The sequence below is a fragment of the Macaca mulatta genome, chromosome 2 (assembly GCF_049350105.2).
Source record: "Macaca mulatta isolate MMU2019108-1 chromosome 2, T2T-MMU8v2.0, whole genome shotgun sequence".
Classification (NCBI taxonomy): Eukaryota; Metazoa; Chordata; class Mammalia; order Primates; family Cercopithecidae; genus Macaca; species Macaca mulatta.
In genome coordinates this window covers 18,798,877-18,815,857 of record NC_133407.1, presented here as the reverse complement: position 1 = coordinate 18,815,857, position 16,981 = coordinate 18,798,877, and the positions used below count along the sequence as shown (strand labels likewise).

The 16,981-nt window shown below is 38.4% G+C and overlaps 1 protein-coding gene across 12 annotated transcripts in view; it reads left to right on the top strand.

The window, feature by feature from the left end:
• RBMS3 (RNA binding motif single stranded interacting protein 3) overlaps positions 1–16,981 on the top strand; it is a 746,078-nt gene that overhangs the window by 454,910 nt on the left and 274,187 nt on the right. The window lies entirely within an intron of this gene.

The following is a 16,981-nucleotide window of genomic DNA, read 5'->3' as shown; positions in this document are numbered from 1 at the left end:
ACTGCTCAAAGACAATGAAGAAAAATAAAAGTCTTGTCTCTATGGCTTGGTTTATGTGTGTCTCCAGCTGATTTAACATGGATGAATGGATGGATGTTAAGTGTTATGTGGAAGTCAGCCCATTGCAGACAAGTTTGTTCATCTAGGATAAACTCTGCTGTCACTTGAAAAACCATTCCAAGGCCAGGAGCGATGGCTCACGCCTGTAATCCCAGAACTTTGGGAGGCAGAAACGGGCAGATCAAGAGGTCAGGAATTCGAGACCAGAAAAAAATGAAAAACCATTCCAAACTAACTTCCATTAACTCACTTTAGAAGATAAAAAATTGCCATGTATATGTTAACTAATCTCTAACTCTATTTCCTTGGAGTTATGGTTGTGGACCACATGTGAAAATTCTTCTTATTCTCTATAATGTATACATAGTAAACCAGTAGACATATGCAAGGTACATGCTTGATGATTTGAATAGAAATAAACAGAATCAAGAAAATCTCCCTAACTTGAATGTGTGCATATGAGGTATTCAGGCTTTCAGGACATTGACACCTGTTGATTTTCATGGCCAAGGCAGAGCCTATGACACTAGTTGGATCTCTGAATTTAGCCAATGTAATCATTCTTATATAGTGTATAACTGGCTATTGGAGGTCTGAGCAATGTGGGAGTTCACTGAACCAGCTGCCATATTTCACTTTACATACCATGCACATTCCTTTGGTTCTTCCCCCATCCCCTGCCCTCCAAAAACTCTCCAATAAATTAGTTTCTCCTTTATTTGAACTCCTGCTGGGAAATAAATGCATTTCAAATTCATTAAGAGAACATATTTCCAAAAAGACCTACAGTGATTTTTTTTTTCTTTAAACAAAGGATGTGTTGGTACAAAGTATATTCGTTTCCTAAGTCTGGCATAATAAAATGTCACAGAACAGTGGCTCATATAACATAAATTTATTTTCTTACAATTCTGGAGGCTAGAAGCCAGAGATCAAGGTGTCTTTATAGCTGGCTTCTTGTGACACCTTTCTTCTTGGCTTGTAAATGGCTGTGTGCACCCTCTGTCCTCACATGGCTTTCCTTCTGTGCATTCCTGTGTCTTAATCTCTTCTTATAAGAGCACCAAGTCATACTACATTAGGGCCCACCCTAATGGCCTCATTTTAACTTAATTCCCCCTTTAAAGACCCTGTCTCCAAATACAGTCACATTGTGAAGCATTGGGAGTTAGGACTTCAACATACGAATTTTGTAGGGGACACAATTCAGTTCATAACACAAAGATTGAACTATTCATTTCTCTCCCGTTTATCTTTTCTATACAATGAGAGTTTGCTTAAAATGAAGCATACTTTTCTTAAGGACAGAGTCAAGTAATATATATTCTAAAAGGCAAAACTATAATGCTGGTATATGAGATCATGAAAGAATAAAACTTACAAAGTTATTTTTCTTTAGGAACTGAGGAAGGATGGGAATTTTACATTTTATCTCTGTTGTGAATGCAGTCTCTCTCTCTCCTCCATTGCATTGTGCATATAGAAGCCACAGTGAGCGCTTCAATGTTCAAATCTCATCATGTCAGGGTCCTGCTTACAATCCTTCAACGTTTCACTTGCCAGCCTCTCCAGCATCATTCTTGATACTGCACACCATCCTGGCTTTGACTCTTTCTGTCTCATGTTCAGGCAAAAGCCACCCTTCTTGCCTGGTTATACTTTGCATGGCTCTTCTCCTGACTTCTGCCTACTCATCTCTCAGGCATTGGATTAAACATCTTTTCTTCAAAGAATTTTTCACTGACCTCCAATCTTTGGCTTTAGACAAAGTTAGCTCTTGTTACAGCTCCTATAAAAGTTTTGATCACAATTACAATGAATTCATTGTTTAATCTCTGTCTTCACCAAATGGATTGTACATTTCCTTAAGTCAAGTTTTCTTTTTCATTGTTGGATGGATAACTGGATATGTGGCTAGTGGATTTCGTGATTACCATTCTGTGAAGTTTCAGAATAGCTAAATTCACTGGTCTTTTACAGCTTTGAGCTTCAAATATGAATTAGCAGTCACATTACAATTCTGAAATTTAGGTCTCTGTACTCTAAATAATATCTTTTCCAATTTCAGAAAGTGGTATGTGGACTGAAAAGGCAAACATAGTTTCAAGACCAGTCACTGATTTCTTATGCCTAAGAAATAAAAATGAAGTGTGAGTCTGACTCTCTTTTGAAAGAAGCCAGGAAACCGACACAGAAAAAGTATTTCATTCTCCATGTATCTTAGACTTTAACATTTGAGGATCAGAATCCCACATGATTAACCTAATTTAATGGGGTGAGAAAATATCGTTAGCTGTACCATAAATAGATCTGCCCAAATTCCTACTTTGCTGTATAACATTTGCTGTGCATTTTCTCAAGCAATTATGGCTTTTGCCTTAACTAATTTGATCATTCACAACTTAATCCTTGCACAAATGTTTCTCCTTTTAAGAATATTATCCTGTCCCTTTTCCACTCAGCTTTTCTCATCTGAAATTTTCCCTCTGAACCACAAAACAGAGATGATTTCAGTCACCATTTCTTGATTCTTCCAAGAATAGTACATAGCAAGTGAGAGAAATTATTGTATTACATAAAGATGTCTTGGGACAGTGGTTCTCAAAGTGTGGTTCCCAAATCAGCAGCTGCAGTGCTTCCTAAAAACTTGCTAGAAATGCAAATTTCCTGCCCCCAACCTACCGAATTAACAATCTGGTGGTGAGGGTGTTCAGCAGTGTGTAATCTGTGTACTAACAAGCACCTTAGATGACTCTAAAAGCACCCTAAAGCTTAAGAAGCTTTGCCTTACGGCATTAGTACTTGTTCTTAGGACCATCTGAATGATCTGTGAAAACTCTGATTGCTGGGCCCACTCTTAAAGTTTCTGATTCAATTGGTTTGGGGTGAGACTCAATTATTTGCATTTCTAACAAGTTTCCAGGTGATACTTACACTACAGATAAGGGAACCACCCTTTGAGAACTACTGCTTTGAAGTTGTCTGTGATTTTTCCAGATGGAGTTGATTCCTGTTGATGCCTGATTTACATTGTTTTACTTTCTCAAAATTACTAATAAGGAACTATCCCCCTTCCTGTTCCTCATGCCTTCTTCTTTATATCTGTCCAGTACTTAGAATATTGACACATAATTGAACTTGAGCAAATTTCTTATGATAAATAAATGAAATCACTTTAAGGTTTGGGGTTTTTTAAAAATATAGCCATATGCAGAAAGACATTTGATGATAATGATAAACCAATTGTAAGATAGAGTACTGGAATATTAGAAAAATCTTTGGTAGCACCAGCCCAACTAGTATTAGCTCACAAATTTTTTCTTCCTGTAGGAGTTTACAGTTCCACAGGCATTATTAAAAGAATATGCTGACTGTGGCCAGGCACGGTGGCTCACGCCTATGATCCCAGCACTTTGGGAGGCCGAGGCGGGTGGATCACGAGGTCAGGAGATCCAGACCATCCTAGCTAACACGGTGAAACCCCATCTCTACTAAAAATACAAAAAATTAGCCGGGCATGGTGGCAGGTGCCTGTAGTCCCAGCTACTCGGGAGGCTGAGGCAGGAGAATGGCGTGAACCCGGGAGGCAGATCTTGCAGTGAGCAGAGATCGCGCCGTTGCACTCTACCTTGGGTGACAGAGCAGGACTCCGTCTCAAAAACAAACAAACAAAAAACCCAAAAACAAAACAAAACATGCTGACTGGGTGCGGTGGCTCACACCTGTAATCCCAGCACTTCGGGAGGCCAAGGTGGGCAGATCAAGAGGTCAGGAGTTTGAGGCCAGCCTGGCCAACATGGTGAGACCTCATCTCTACTAAAAATACAAAAAATTAGCCAGGTGTGGTGGCTCATGCCTGTAATCCCAGCTACTCGGGAGGCTGAGGCATGAGAATCGCTTGAACCTGGGAGGTGGAGGTTGCAGTGAGCCAAGATCACACCATTGCACTCCAGCCCGCAAGATAGTGTGAGACTCCTTCTCAGACAAAAAAAAAAAAAAAAAAAAAAAAGAGAGAAGAAAAGAAAGAATGTGCTTATTTATTTAATTTGGAGAATACCCAGTCAATTATTGTGTCTAGTAAATTGTTGTACATATCTCTTGAATTTATGACTATCTCAATTCAGAAAACCTGAATAATTCTTTCAGTGGACTTCATTTTGAATGTTACTATTGGTGACTTCTAACCATCAGATGTGATCCTTAATTCATGTACAAGGGATTTCAAAATTCCTTTGACTGGAAAGAATTCCCCCATTATTATTTTTCTTGCAACTATACATTAATCTTCTTTGATAACCATCTCTTCAAAGTAAAAGAAGTATCTTCGTTTTATATTTAAAACGCTGAACTTCAAAGCATTGATTTGAATGCCAGTAGGGCGCACAGACAGCACAATTACAGGGTTTTCAAAGTTCCAGAAGCACAAGATAGTGTCTGAAATTACAGACATTTTATTTGTATTGTGTGTGTGTGTGTGTGTGTGTGTGTGTGTGTTTACTCTCTTGTAACTTAAAACAATTTTGTAAGATCCACCCCCCTCCAGGCAGCATTTTATAGCCAAGTTATAAACCTCTAAAAACAGAAGTTTACGGTGGGAATGCCGACGGTCGGCCCCACTACTGCAGAGCTAGTGAATGCCAACAGAGTACCTTGCCTGGGAGGGGAAGGATCAGAGCATAAATCAGCCAGAGTCTGGAGGGCCATGACCGTGTGTTCATGTTATCCATTTCCCACTCCCAGAAACATGAGACTGATTGTCCAGCAAAAATCACATTGAGAGGGTGTTAGGAGAGGCCAGTAAAGAATGACCCAAAGTGGGGAAGCAATGGTTGGGGGGCAGGGGGAGGCGGGTGAGCATTCACCATTAATCCAGCTTCAACATCTGGGAACATAGAACCTCTTTAAGCAATGCGTTTACTGTCCCCTGGTGAGCTAAAGAGCGTGAGAGACTGCAGAACAGAGAGACCTTTGTGTTTTGTAGTATTTTTGCCCTTCTTCAGTACTCTTAATTTGATTCTCATGGAGCTTTGTTTGAACAACTTCTAACACATGGGCAGCCCTGTGTTCTACCTCTCCCTACTGAATGTGCAAGTTTTCTAAATAAATCACTTAAGATTTTCTTTCTTTTCATTAAGTTAAAAAAAGCTGGTTATAGGCATACAAATACTAGCCTGCTTATTAAATATCAATCAGTGTAAATAGCACGTCTTTTTTTGCGTTTTCTACTAATGACTTTGAATATTGTTAAAATGTTATTTATTTACCTCCTACTGCCTGATACTTCTTGTTCTCTATCTTCTTCCATCTGCTGAAATATAATGAGACCACAGAAACAGAATAATCATATGAAAATATGGGAATTTTTAAGAATATGTTAAATAACTACTTTCTTTGAAGGCAAATATATGACTCTTTAAAATGCCCATCAAGTCTATCAAATTTTTTAAAAACTGTTTGGAATTGTTTGGAATATTGTTTTGACTGTATCTGTCTTGAATCCATCACTGCAGTAACAATTTCTCGCTTGCTGTTTTGGCAATCCTTTTGCCATTATTATTTTAAACACATGGAACCAGGAAATCAAAAGCGACTAAGGAAAAACTCTAAAGTGTAAACTTAGTGATTAGTAATCTCCAAACTGCAGCTGTGTTTGTACAGAAACAGGTTACAATTGTGTTTTCTGAGATTGAAGAGAGTAAAGGTTGTATGTTTCATTCTTTTTGGTAATTTTAATTCTTCTTCTAATTGCCATCAGATGTGGTCTGCTGGAGAGTATACTCCTGGACCCCCTGCAGCTTCTTCATCTTTGTTCTTCTTTTGTGTGTCTCATCTTTTAACTTCGTTTGTTTCTTCTCCTTGCCTCTTTCTCTTTCTCTTACCATCAGAAAGTCAGAATCATAGCTGGAGAGTGTTAAACATTCTACTTTCTTTTTCATACATTCAGAGCCCTGAGTTTCAAAACCCTAACCAACCAGTGAACCAACTAAATAAATACATTGCATCAAATAATTTGTTATTCTGAAATCTCTGAGACTCCAGTCTAGTTGTATATATGCCTTTATAAAAATCTGATGAAGGGGATACAATATATACTTTATTGCTTTATTATTATAAAATAAAAATGACCACATACCAAATAATGCCCTCTGTGAAATGGGAAGAGAGTTCTGAAAAATCATTTACCTCTATAAAATGGAATTGAGGGAGCTTTGTTACCTCCAGATTAGAAATGGTGGCCATTCAGTATGCTTAGGGCTCATAAGATGTCTTTGACCTGTACCTGCTGTAAACACAAAGCATGACAAGGACTATTGGAGCATCCAGAAAAGTGGTGGCGTTAGAGGCAGCTAGTCTGCTTCCGGCCAATAGGTGGAAATATAGCCCAATATCGTTTGGACAACAAGTTTCAGCCTCTTTTATTTAGTATATTTTCTACACTCTCAGCTTTCTATGAATTGGGCTAATACATTTATTCTCTGTATCTCTATGGTTATAAACATGGTTCTACATGGGTTTGAAATAACTTAGCTTGCAATACAATACAATACAATTATATTGTAACGTAATATAATTATAATTATAAATTATATTGAAGTCATAATATTCTAAAGACCAGGATGATTCAACGAGTGACAGCAACTATATCAATAAGTTGACTGAGATTTGGCTCAAATATATATATACATATATATATATACACACACACACACACATATATATATGTAATCATTTCATTCTTTCTTTTAGTTTATTGAATAAATATGCTTGGTCACTATTATCCAATACTGGCTTTGTCAGTATTCCAGTAATTGTTATAGATGAAGTAATTCTGAGATGTACACACACAAAAAACAATATCTGCTTTTACAGACCAATATTCTACTGGATTGGGGATGATGCAGGATTTTTCTCCCTAGTTCAACTAAATTTGGGTTCTTGTCTCATGTCCAGGAAAAATTAGGCATGTGGATACATTGAAGGGTGAGAAGGGCAGAATTTATTAAGCAAAAGGAAAAGTCTCAGCAGAAAGGGGTAGTATAGCCCTAGGTAGTATTGGAAAAGGCAACATTTGATTGGTTAAAAGGCATTATTCAGAAAGAATCAAACAGGAAAGAGCAGGCAAACAGGGGCAGAAGTTTCCCTCTGGGTCACAGCTTTCAGTCAGAACCAGCAGTCATGTCTTTCAGCCTTCAGGCTGTTTCAGGCTTGAACGTGAGGTTTCACTGGGGACCCTTCCCTATCTGCCTAGGTATTTGTCTGCCTCCTGCCTCTATCAGGGAGATGACAATAAGTATGTAATAAACAAATAATCAAACATCAGATAATGAAAGTATTACAAAAACACACCAAACATAGGCATGTAATAGAGAGTACAGGGCAATAGGAAGCAAGAGTTAAGAGAATTATGTTCTGTTTTCAGAAGGAACATTGAAACTAAAATATAAATCAGAAACAACCAGCCAAGAAAATCTCTTAGTGGGAGTAGGGAGGGAAGAGAACAATCCTGGCAAAGAGAAAAGGAAGTAGAAAATCTAAGGTGGGGCCAAGTTTGGCACGTTTGGGAAATAGAAAGGAAACAAAATTGTGAAACACTGAGTAAGGGAAAGAGATGTAACAGGTAATAGTATCAGCCTTAAATAATGAGATTCAGAAAATATGATTAAGTACAGTTTATTTGAGCTCAGAGCTTGAAGACGGCCACTCAGGAGCTTAGATTCAAGTTGCCCTGGATATACAGTCCAATTAGCAGTAGTTACAAGTGGGTCTTGAAAGGAAAAAAGAAGAGGCAGTTTTCCAGTTTTTACTAAGAATATACATTAAAGTAACATAAGCTATTGATTGGCTATACATGGTTCTTTGTATCACAGATTCCAAGAACATGGAGATAATGGTAGAGGCAGCTAATTAAGAACAAAAATGCCTTTAAAAAATTACCCTGGGCATGGATGCTGTGAGGAGGGGCATGACCGAAAGTCTCATATTCTTGGCTTTCTGAGTAGAATAAATTTTGCATACCTCACAGAGCTCAGCTTGATCTGAGCTACTTTTGTTTTCTCATTTCCCTCCATTTCATCGAGATGTTTTGAAGAAAGCATAGTAGATGAACTAAAAGCATTTTGACTCCTTAGTTCTGCATCATTAGGAAGGCTCATTCCCAAATGATCCAGGCCCACCCAGGTGGGTTTGTGGGGAAGAGGCAGGGGAGACAATACATCTCAGTAAGAAATTTTAAGTGTGCCTCAAGCTGAATTGGAATAGTATCACAGGGTGCCAAAATGAGACTTTAGCCAAATCTCAGTCAACGTATTGATATAGTTGCTGTCACTTGTTAAATCATCCTGGTCTTTAGAATATTATGACTTTAATTTTCTCAGAAGCAGTAAAACAATGAGAGATACATATTGCACATAAGGATTACAATCAAGAAGAGAACATGTATTCCAGAATGAAAAAAGAAACCTGTTCCACTAGTGAGTCCACTAAAAACATCCTGAAGAAAATTAAACCCCTTTCCTTTAGAGAGTCATAGCCAGGAAATAATTCTGGATTTAGTCTAAAATATAGGAAAATTATAAAAACTCAAAAACAATAGTCAGTGCTGGAATCTAATAGCAGGTGTGCTATAGTTTTCTTCTGAAACATAATTTTTCTCTCTCCAGTTCCCCATGTAAACCAAGGATAATTCTTAGTCTAATCAATTTATTTACAAAATAAGTTTTTGTAGTATACTTTGCCTGATTATTTGTACAAATTATAACAAAAATAATGAATGGCCATATAGGCTCCTTTAAGTTGGCTTTGCTAGAACTTTTTCATAAGGAATCTCAAATTACATTTTTAAAAGCCTCCTAAGGCTAGGAAAACAAGCCAAGGATTTGTCGTCTGGTTGTGCCTGTAATACCTGTATGAATTGGGTAAAATCCTCTCTTCTTGAGGTCCCAGAATATCTTGAGGTTTCTGGGCCTGTCAGAAAGTGATATTCTTTACTTATCATAAGGTCAGGAACCTTGTAAGAGAACCATGTAAAAATGTATAATGCCACTCTTTTCAAGGGGCTTTTTATTGAGTTTATAAAGTCAACTATAATTCCTCAAAGCAATCTGGTGATATCTAAAAATATGCCATTCCAATAAAAGCTTTGGTAAAATTACCAGTGTTCAATGTGCCTGTTAGCAAAAAACAAATATATTCTTATTGAACTTATGCAAATAACTATATTGCCATAAAATGAGAATACTCATTCTTAGTTTCCATATTTTGAAGAAATCAGCTAAAGAGAAAGGTAAACGTTTCGATTTTGCTTGCAAATGTATACTTTACCCAGTTGCTATAAGCTATGAATAGCTGAAAAGAAAATAAGACAGAATATGAAAGAGTCAGTAATGTTGCAAATATAAAAGTCATAAAAATCATTTTAGTCCTCTATCAGTTCAGCAAATTGAAATAACTTTTGATTGATGTTGAGTTAGCAATCTTCATTAATGTATCAGCATTTTAATTAGAGTTCTGGAAGATTTTACTTAGTCCAAAGGTAAGATCGCTAAAGTTATCGGAAATCTTTATTCAAAAATTCGTGTTGGGGTTCTTTTCCATGAATTTCCTTGAAGAAGAAGTAAATTTTGGACTATAGCTGATTATAAATAACTTTTTGAGAAGACTTAAAATGAAACAATAATTGTTTGTGGATGACGACAAGAGGATGTTTTTAGTGGATTCACCAGTGGAACAGGTTTCTTTTTTCATTCTGGAATACATGTATACTAATATAACTAAAACCTATTTTTCTAACTTTTATTTAACTTCAGGGGCACATGTGTAGGTTCATTATATAGGGAAACTTGTGTCATGGAGGTTTGTTGCACAGATTACTTCATCACCCATATATTAAGCCTAGTACCCATTAGTTATTTTTCTGATCCTCTCCTTCCTCCTGCCTTCCACCTTCCGAAGGGCCCCAGTGTGTGCTGTTCCCCTCTATGTGTCCATATGAACAGCATTTCTTATTTGACAATGTTTCCTGTATGATTTTAACATACCAAATAAGCGTTATATGTCTCTCCTGGACTTCCGGGGGTTCCTCTTTTATGTCCAAGTTAGTACAGATCAAAAGATAATTTTAGAATTTGAAATTTAATTTTTGGAAATATTCAAAGTATTAAAGGTTTAAAACACTCGATATTGAAGTTAAAAAAATGTTTAAAACACATGATCAAAATAGGATCAGAAGTCAGTGCATAATAATAGTCATTTATTTTGTGGAAATGATAATTCAAAGGTTTCAGAAAGCAAAATTTGTTATTATTTGATAGAGAAGAGGTTTAATACCCAATCAAGGGACCTAATAAAGACAACATGAGGGAAACTCTCCCTGCAACTTAATTATTTTACAGTTTGCTCAAAAAGTAAACAAATCTTTTACTACCTCTTATTAATACTACACAAAATTCTTGTTCCAAGGAGAAAACCACATTTTACTTTTAGTGTATTATCAATACTAAAGCTAATTTTAATAAAACGCTATAACCAAATCCATCCAATCTCAAATCAGTTTTGACCTCACAAGATAAGATTTCCATAAACCTTTTATAACCTTTTGGAATTTTCTATTAAAAATGATCAGTCTTCTGAGAAAACCCTGTGGCAACATAGGGGCACAGACTGTGACCTTGCACCAGTGTGCTTCTGATACTAATGCTCAATTTTTAGAAAAACATATACATAATTTCTTTCTAATTTTAGACAACTTGAACACACACAAAATTTCTTTCCCAAGATTAATCTTCTGCAAACCCTCTACAACTTGCTTAAAATGTTCTGCCACTACCTAAGCAAAAATTCTATGGATAAATACCTTGGTATTTTCCTGATCAGAAGACAGCTATTTTCACTAAACCAACAATATTAAACTAGTCTTATTTACCAAAGATTTACTCAAATCAAGTGAACTAAAAGGCACTTGAGCTGGTTTTGAGACAGGATAGTTCCCTTGGTACCTTTGTGGGACTCACAAAGGGGTGGCTCGGTTAGGCAGCCCGCAGCACTCAAACCCTTGGTGGGAAGGTTAGCAAGCAGGTGAGCTGGTGCAGGAGCCGGGGCCAGTGCCTTTGGGCGCCTGCACGAAAAAACACTGTACGGGCCCATGGCAGCGCCTAGGGGTTGCCTACGACGCCTAGAGCCCCAGAGGATGTGTGTTACTGTGTGGTCCTTTAGCTTTGTCATCTATGGATGGCTTAAGTGTTTAATAGCTCAATTAGTATGACGGCCTCTTCGCCCTCACCTCGGTTCTTGTCCAGCATCCAGGAGGAGTGAGGTCACACAAACAATTTGGAGGGTGGTGAATGTGGAGGATTTTATTGTATGGTAGAAGTAGTTCTCAGCAGGAAGGGGAGCTGGAAGGGCAATAGAGTGGGAAGATAATCTTCCCCTGGAGTTGGGCCATCTGTGGCAGAACTCTTCTATGAAATTCTGCTGTCAAGCCATCCCTCTGAAGTTAAGCTGCTTCTCTCTAACATCCAGCTGGTTCCTCTTTTCTCCTTCTCTGCCAGTGGATCTTGGAGTTTTTATGGGTACAGGGTGGAGGATGGGGCAGGCCAGGGTGGTTTTGGAAAAGGCAACGTTTGGGTGGGAAAACAGGGATGTGAAGTTCTCTTTTAGGGCCTTGGGTCCAGGCTTGAGGGTGGAGCCCTCGCCAGGGAACCACCCTCTTCTACCCAGTATTTCCCTGCCTCCTGTCTGTATGTAGTTTCTATCTTTCTGATAAAATACCTGATTTAACCACTTACATTTTCTTTAAGACAGTTAATTGGAGGTTGTTCATATATGTTGGTAGTAAAATGTCACATACACGTGCCACATATAAACATATAGACATCCAGGACACATGGAAGCAAATTTTGTATTAATAGCTTTATAAGGTTCTCCATTTGCCAGTTTGCAAATAGTTTCTTTCCGCTTTAGACTGTCAAGCCCCAAACAATTATTAGCTAGGCTATCATAAATTTACAATCCCAAAGACATGACTCAGGTGAAAATTTACATCCCAAAGGCACAGAACTTAGATCTAAACACCATTATTTACTGGGACAAAGAAGGGCATAAGTAAAGGCCCGGTCAAGATAAGATTAGCAGTAAAAATATCTTAAGCAAAAGTAAGGTGTGTTTTATAAACTTTAAGGCACTGTTTTTCCTATCATAAAAGTTTCTAGTGGCTTAGGTGCAGTAAGGGAGATGCTTCTGCAAGCAGAGATTTCCTTTATATATGTAAATCTATTTTACAAAGAGTTTCAAAATAGCCAGCTAAATGCCAGAAAGTCATATTTTGGAGATCAATCTAGTTAGATAGGTGGTATTCTCAACTTAGCTTATGTATTGATTAGATTATTAACTTCAGGGTTGAGCCCTTTAGTGAATAGCAAAATGAAAGCATTTGCAGTTTTGGGGCCCTAATATTGACATATGTGAAAAGCAGGCAAAACTGAATGGCAGTGCACCTAGATATTTAAAATTGAACGGTCCCACTTTTACACTGAATTCTGAGATGAGAATCTTCTCATTGTCAGAAGAGAGAAATGCCACAAGACCGGGCTATGCAATATTTCCACAATGCACCTCACTGCAAAGACATTCCCTCAAGACTGGTAGGTGACCCAGTGCCCATCAGCACACTCTGTGATCAGACCACCCTCCCACAGGAGGAGTTTTATGCCTTGAGGGAAAGTGTTTCCTCCACCTTCAAGTGTTCAAACCTGTCTTTCTATCTAAACACCCGAAGAAATGAGTAGCCCCGTACATTTATAATCATTCACTGTAACTGATTTCAGCTACTTCAGAAACCACAGTTTTTGCCAGTGACTTGTCAGTCATTGCACACACAAAATTCAAGTTGTAATAGTGCAGAGTAACCCCTGGAACCCCAAAAGCTAAACAGATCAGCTACTACTTCTAACAGCTCTTGCAAATCTTTATTATTAGACTCAGTTATGGAAGTACGATTGCCCATAATTATACTTCCTTCTCGAATGATCAAAAAGACCCAGTGAGAGGAACTTTGGTCACCCAAGAAGAATGTTTAGATTTGTCAATAGAACTGAGCTGTGGAATCTCACCAATTTTAAAGATTACAAATTTTTCACTTCAGCCATAAGATTACACTTTTTCTTTTCAGAGAGAAACTATTTTTTCCCCGACCAAAATTTTAAATGAGATAAAAGATTGAAAAACTCTCTTTTTTTTTTTTTTTTTTTTTTTTTTTTGAGACAGTCTCACACCGTCACCCAGGCTAGAGTGCAGTGGCATCATCTGGCTGACTGCAACTTCTGCCTCCCAGGTTCAAGGGATTCTCTTGGCTTAGCCTCCTGAGTAGCTGAGATTATAGGTGCCCACTACCATGCCTGTCTAATTTTTGTATTTTTAGTAGAGACAGCGTTTCACCATGTTGGCCAGGCTGGTCTGAACTCATGACCTCAAGTGATCCTCTTGCCTTAGCCTCCCAAAGTGCTGGGATTACAGGTGAGAGCCACCGTGCCTAGCCAAAAGATAGAAAAACTCTAAGAATTAATTAAAAATAACACTAGCTCAAAAAGAAAAAGTGAAAGTCACAAATCTGCAATCAGCAGAAACTCTAGAGAATAACAAATGGAACTCCTACCTTACAGTGGAGCTTCAATTCCAACCACGTTGAGGCAGGAATGTGTGTGGTTTCAATAAGTGAATTGGTCTGAATCTTCAACCAAGAATGGAGCATTGAAATCTGAGGAGGGCTTACCCTGTTGACTGACCTCCATTGACTCTGGTGAGGTTAGATGAATGAAAGTTAGGCTCATACCAGGGCTCCAGCTGTCAGCAAATTGAAGGAGATCACTGAAAGTCTGCTTCAGGTTCCACCTGAGTCACCAAAATGTCCACCTTACATAACATAAGTACAGAGCTTATTTGAGCTCAAAGTTTGAAGATTGCCACCCAGGAACCTAGATTCATGTTGCCCTGAATATACAGTCCAATTGGCAATAGTTACAAGTGGATCTTGAAAGGAAAAAAGAAGTTGTTTTCAAGACTTTACATTAAAATAACATAAGCTATTAATTGGTTCCTTGTTCTTTGTGTCACAAATTCTAGGAATATGAAGATAAAGAGTGAGAAAGCTGGTAAGGAACAAAAATGCCTTTAAACAATTGCCCCTAGGCATGGGTACTCAAGGAAGAGAGCCATGACTGAAGTCCTGTACTTATGTCTCTCTGGGCCTGATAAATGTTGCATATCTCACGTTGTTCAGCCTGCTCTGAGCTATTTTTCTTTTCTCAATAATATCTAGGAATGAAATATGGCTGTAGCTAGGAGATTGATTAAAAGTGGTAATGTATTCCAGAGTCATTTATGGTATGACTTTTCTAGACCTATACTTAATTTTCACTTTATCTCAGATTATTTAAGTTTAATTTTCTGCCATTTCTTTATGAAAATTCCTTCTAGAAACATTAGTCTGGCTAAAAAAAATATATTTAGATAATTATGCCTCTATATGAGTACACAGATGAGTGTCCCTACTGGGGTAATCAGGTAATCCAAGTGAAAGAAGTAGTTTCTAGATGGAGTATAAGGCAAACTTTATTTCTTATATGCTTCTTGAAACACACAGTCTTTGGGATAATTTTTTTACTCCTATGCTGTTGATAGCTTTATAGTGTAGGCATCAAGATGCTGAATGGAAGCAGAGTTTCACTCCAGATGATTCTACTGAAGAAAATTAAAGAGTATTTACAAAATATTTACAGAAGCAGTGTTAAGGGAACTGGAAAAGAGATGTTGATGTTCCCAGAGAGGAGCAGCAAAGGGAGACCCTTACCACCCTGAGAGCTCAAGGAGTAACCAGATGTGGCTGGGCACAGTGGCTCACACCTATAATCCCAAGCACTTTGGGAGGCCGAGGTGGTGGATCACAAGGTAAGGAGTTCAAGACCAGCCTGGCCAAGAGAATGAAACCCTGTCTCTAATAAATACAAAAATTAGCCAGGCGTGGTGGCAGGCGCCTATAATCCCAGCTACTTGGGAGGCTGAGGCAGAGAATTGCTTGAACCCGGAAGGTGGAGGTTGCAGTGAGTCAAGATTGAGCCAGTGCACTCCAGTCTGGGTGACAAAGCAAGACTCCGTCTAAAAAAAAAAAAAAAGGAGTCACCAGAGAGGGGTGTTTCCAGAGGTCAGTGAGAGCTAGAGCCTCAGAGGAGGGCTTGCTTGGAAGGACTGTAGACAGGGAGAGATGCAACACCTACTAGACAGAAGGGCCAAAACAGGGAGAGAAAGAGGGAAAATCACTCAGATTTCTCTCTACTCTTGCCTTTTGAAGTTCTTTCAAGCTTCCATAGGCGGAACCCAATGGAAAACCAGTAAACAGAAGAGCGAAGATTACACAGTCGATAGAAGGGTCACTTTCTTGGGGCATAGAGCAGGACAGAGAGGACATCTAGGAAAGGGTGAACAGAAATACACCACTATCCCTGTATAAATTAAGTTAAATACTTTTTCTTTTCTCTTAACTATTAAAAATAAACAATGCAAGTTCAGTGACAAACAGCACCTACTATTTTGCCTTAGGATGGGCAATTGATACAGATTGGTAGGAATAATGACAAAGTGACTTCGTTTAAAGAACAAAATTGCTCTTTTACTCTATTCCATGGTTGCTGTGATGTCTTTTTTTCTGACACCAAATGTGTGGGTTTTTCTAACATCAAATACCTTATTTTTGCATATCAATTCTCCAATTCTCTGACATCAATTGGATGTCCTATAATTTAACTCAGTTGTGACACAAACTACCTGATCATCATCAGACTCCACAGGTGTAAGGGCTCAGTTCCATACCAGCTGCAAATGGAGTGCCCAGGTGTATTAGTCCATTCTTATACTGCTATGAAGAAATACCTGAGACTGGGTAATTTATAAAGAAAAAGAGGCTTCATGGACACACAGTTCCACATGGCTGCTGAGGCCTCACAATCATAGCGGAAGGCGAAGGGGGAGCAAAGGCATGTCTTACATGGCGGCAGGCAAGAGAGTGTGTGCAGGGGAACTGTTCTTTATAAAACCATCAGATCTCATGAGACTTACTATCCTGAGAACAGCACAGAAAAAAAACCACCCCCACAATTCAATTACCTCCTACCAGGTCCCTCTCATGGGACATGAGAATTGTAGGAGCTACAACTCAAGATGAGATTTGAATGGGGATACAGCAAAACCATATCACCAAGCTACCCACATTTCTTCCCAGCAACTACAAAATGTGGGAGTACCCACAACTCCCCAGTTCAGGTTTAGTAACTCACTAAAATGACTCTCAAAGCACTTTATGTTTACCAGTTTATTATAAAGGATACAACTCAAATGAAAGAAACGCATATGGTAAAGTATCAGGGAAGGGGTGTGTGGCTTCTGTGGTCTCTCTGAGCTCACTACCCTCCTGTCATGTATCAACGTCTTCACCAACCTGAAAACTTCCTGAACTTTGTTGTTTCTAGGTTTGATTGATTAAATCATTGGCCCTTGGTGTTTGAGCTCAATCTCCAGCCCCTCTCCATTTCTCAGAAGTCAGAGAGGGTGGGGCTGAAAGTTCCAACCCACTAATCAAGTTTTAGTCTTTCTTGTGACCAGTCCCCATCCTGAAGCTACCTGAGTGACCTCATTAGCATAAACTCAGATGTGGTTAAAAATAGTCTATTCTGAACAACACAACATACCCCTATCACTCAGGAAATTCCAATGGTTTTAGAGGCTGTGTGTCAGCAACCTGAGAAAAAGACTAAATATAGTTTTTATTATGTCATAGTTGCCATGCAGAAAGCATGGGTTAAACTGTCCCATCTATTAAAAGGAATCATAAATTTCAATTTTCATGTGAAATCTCCGAAGTTTCAAATGTTGACAA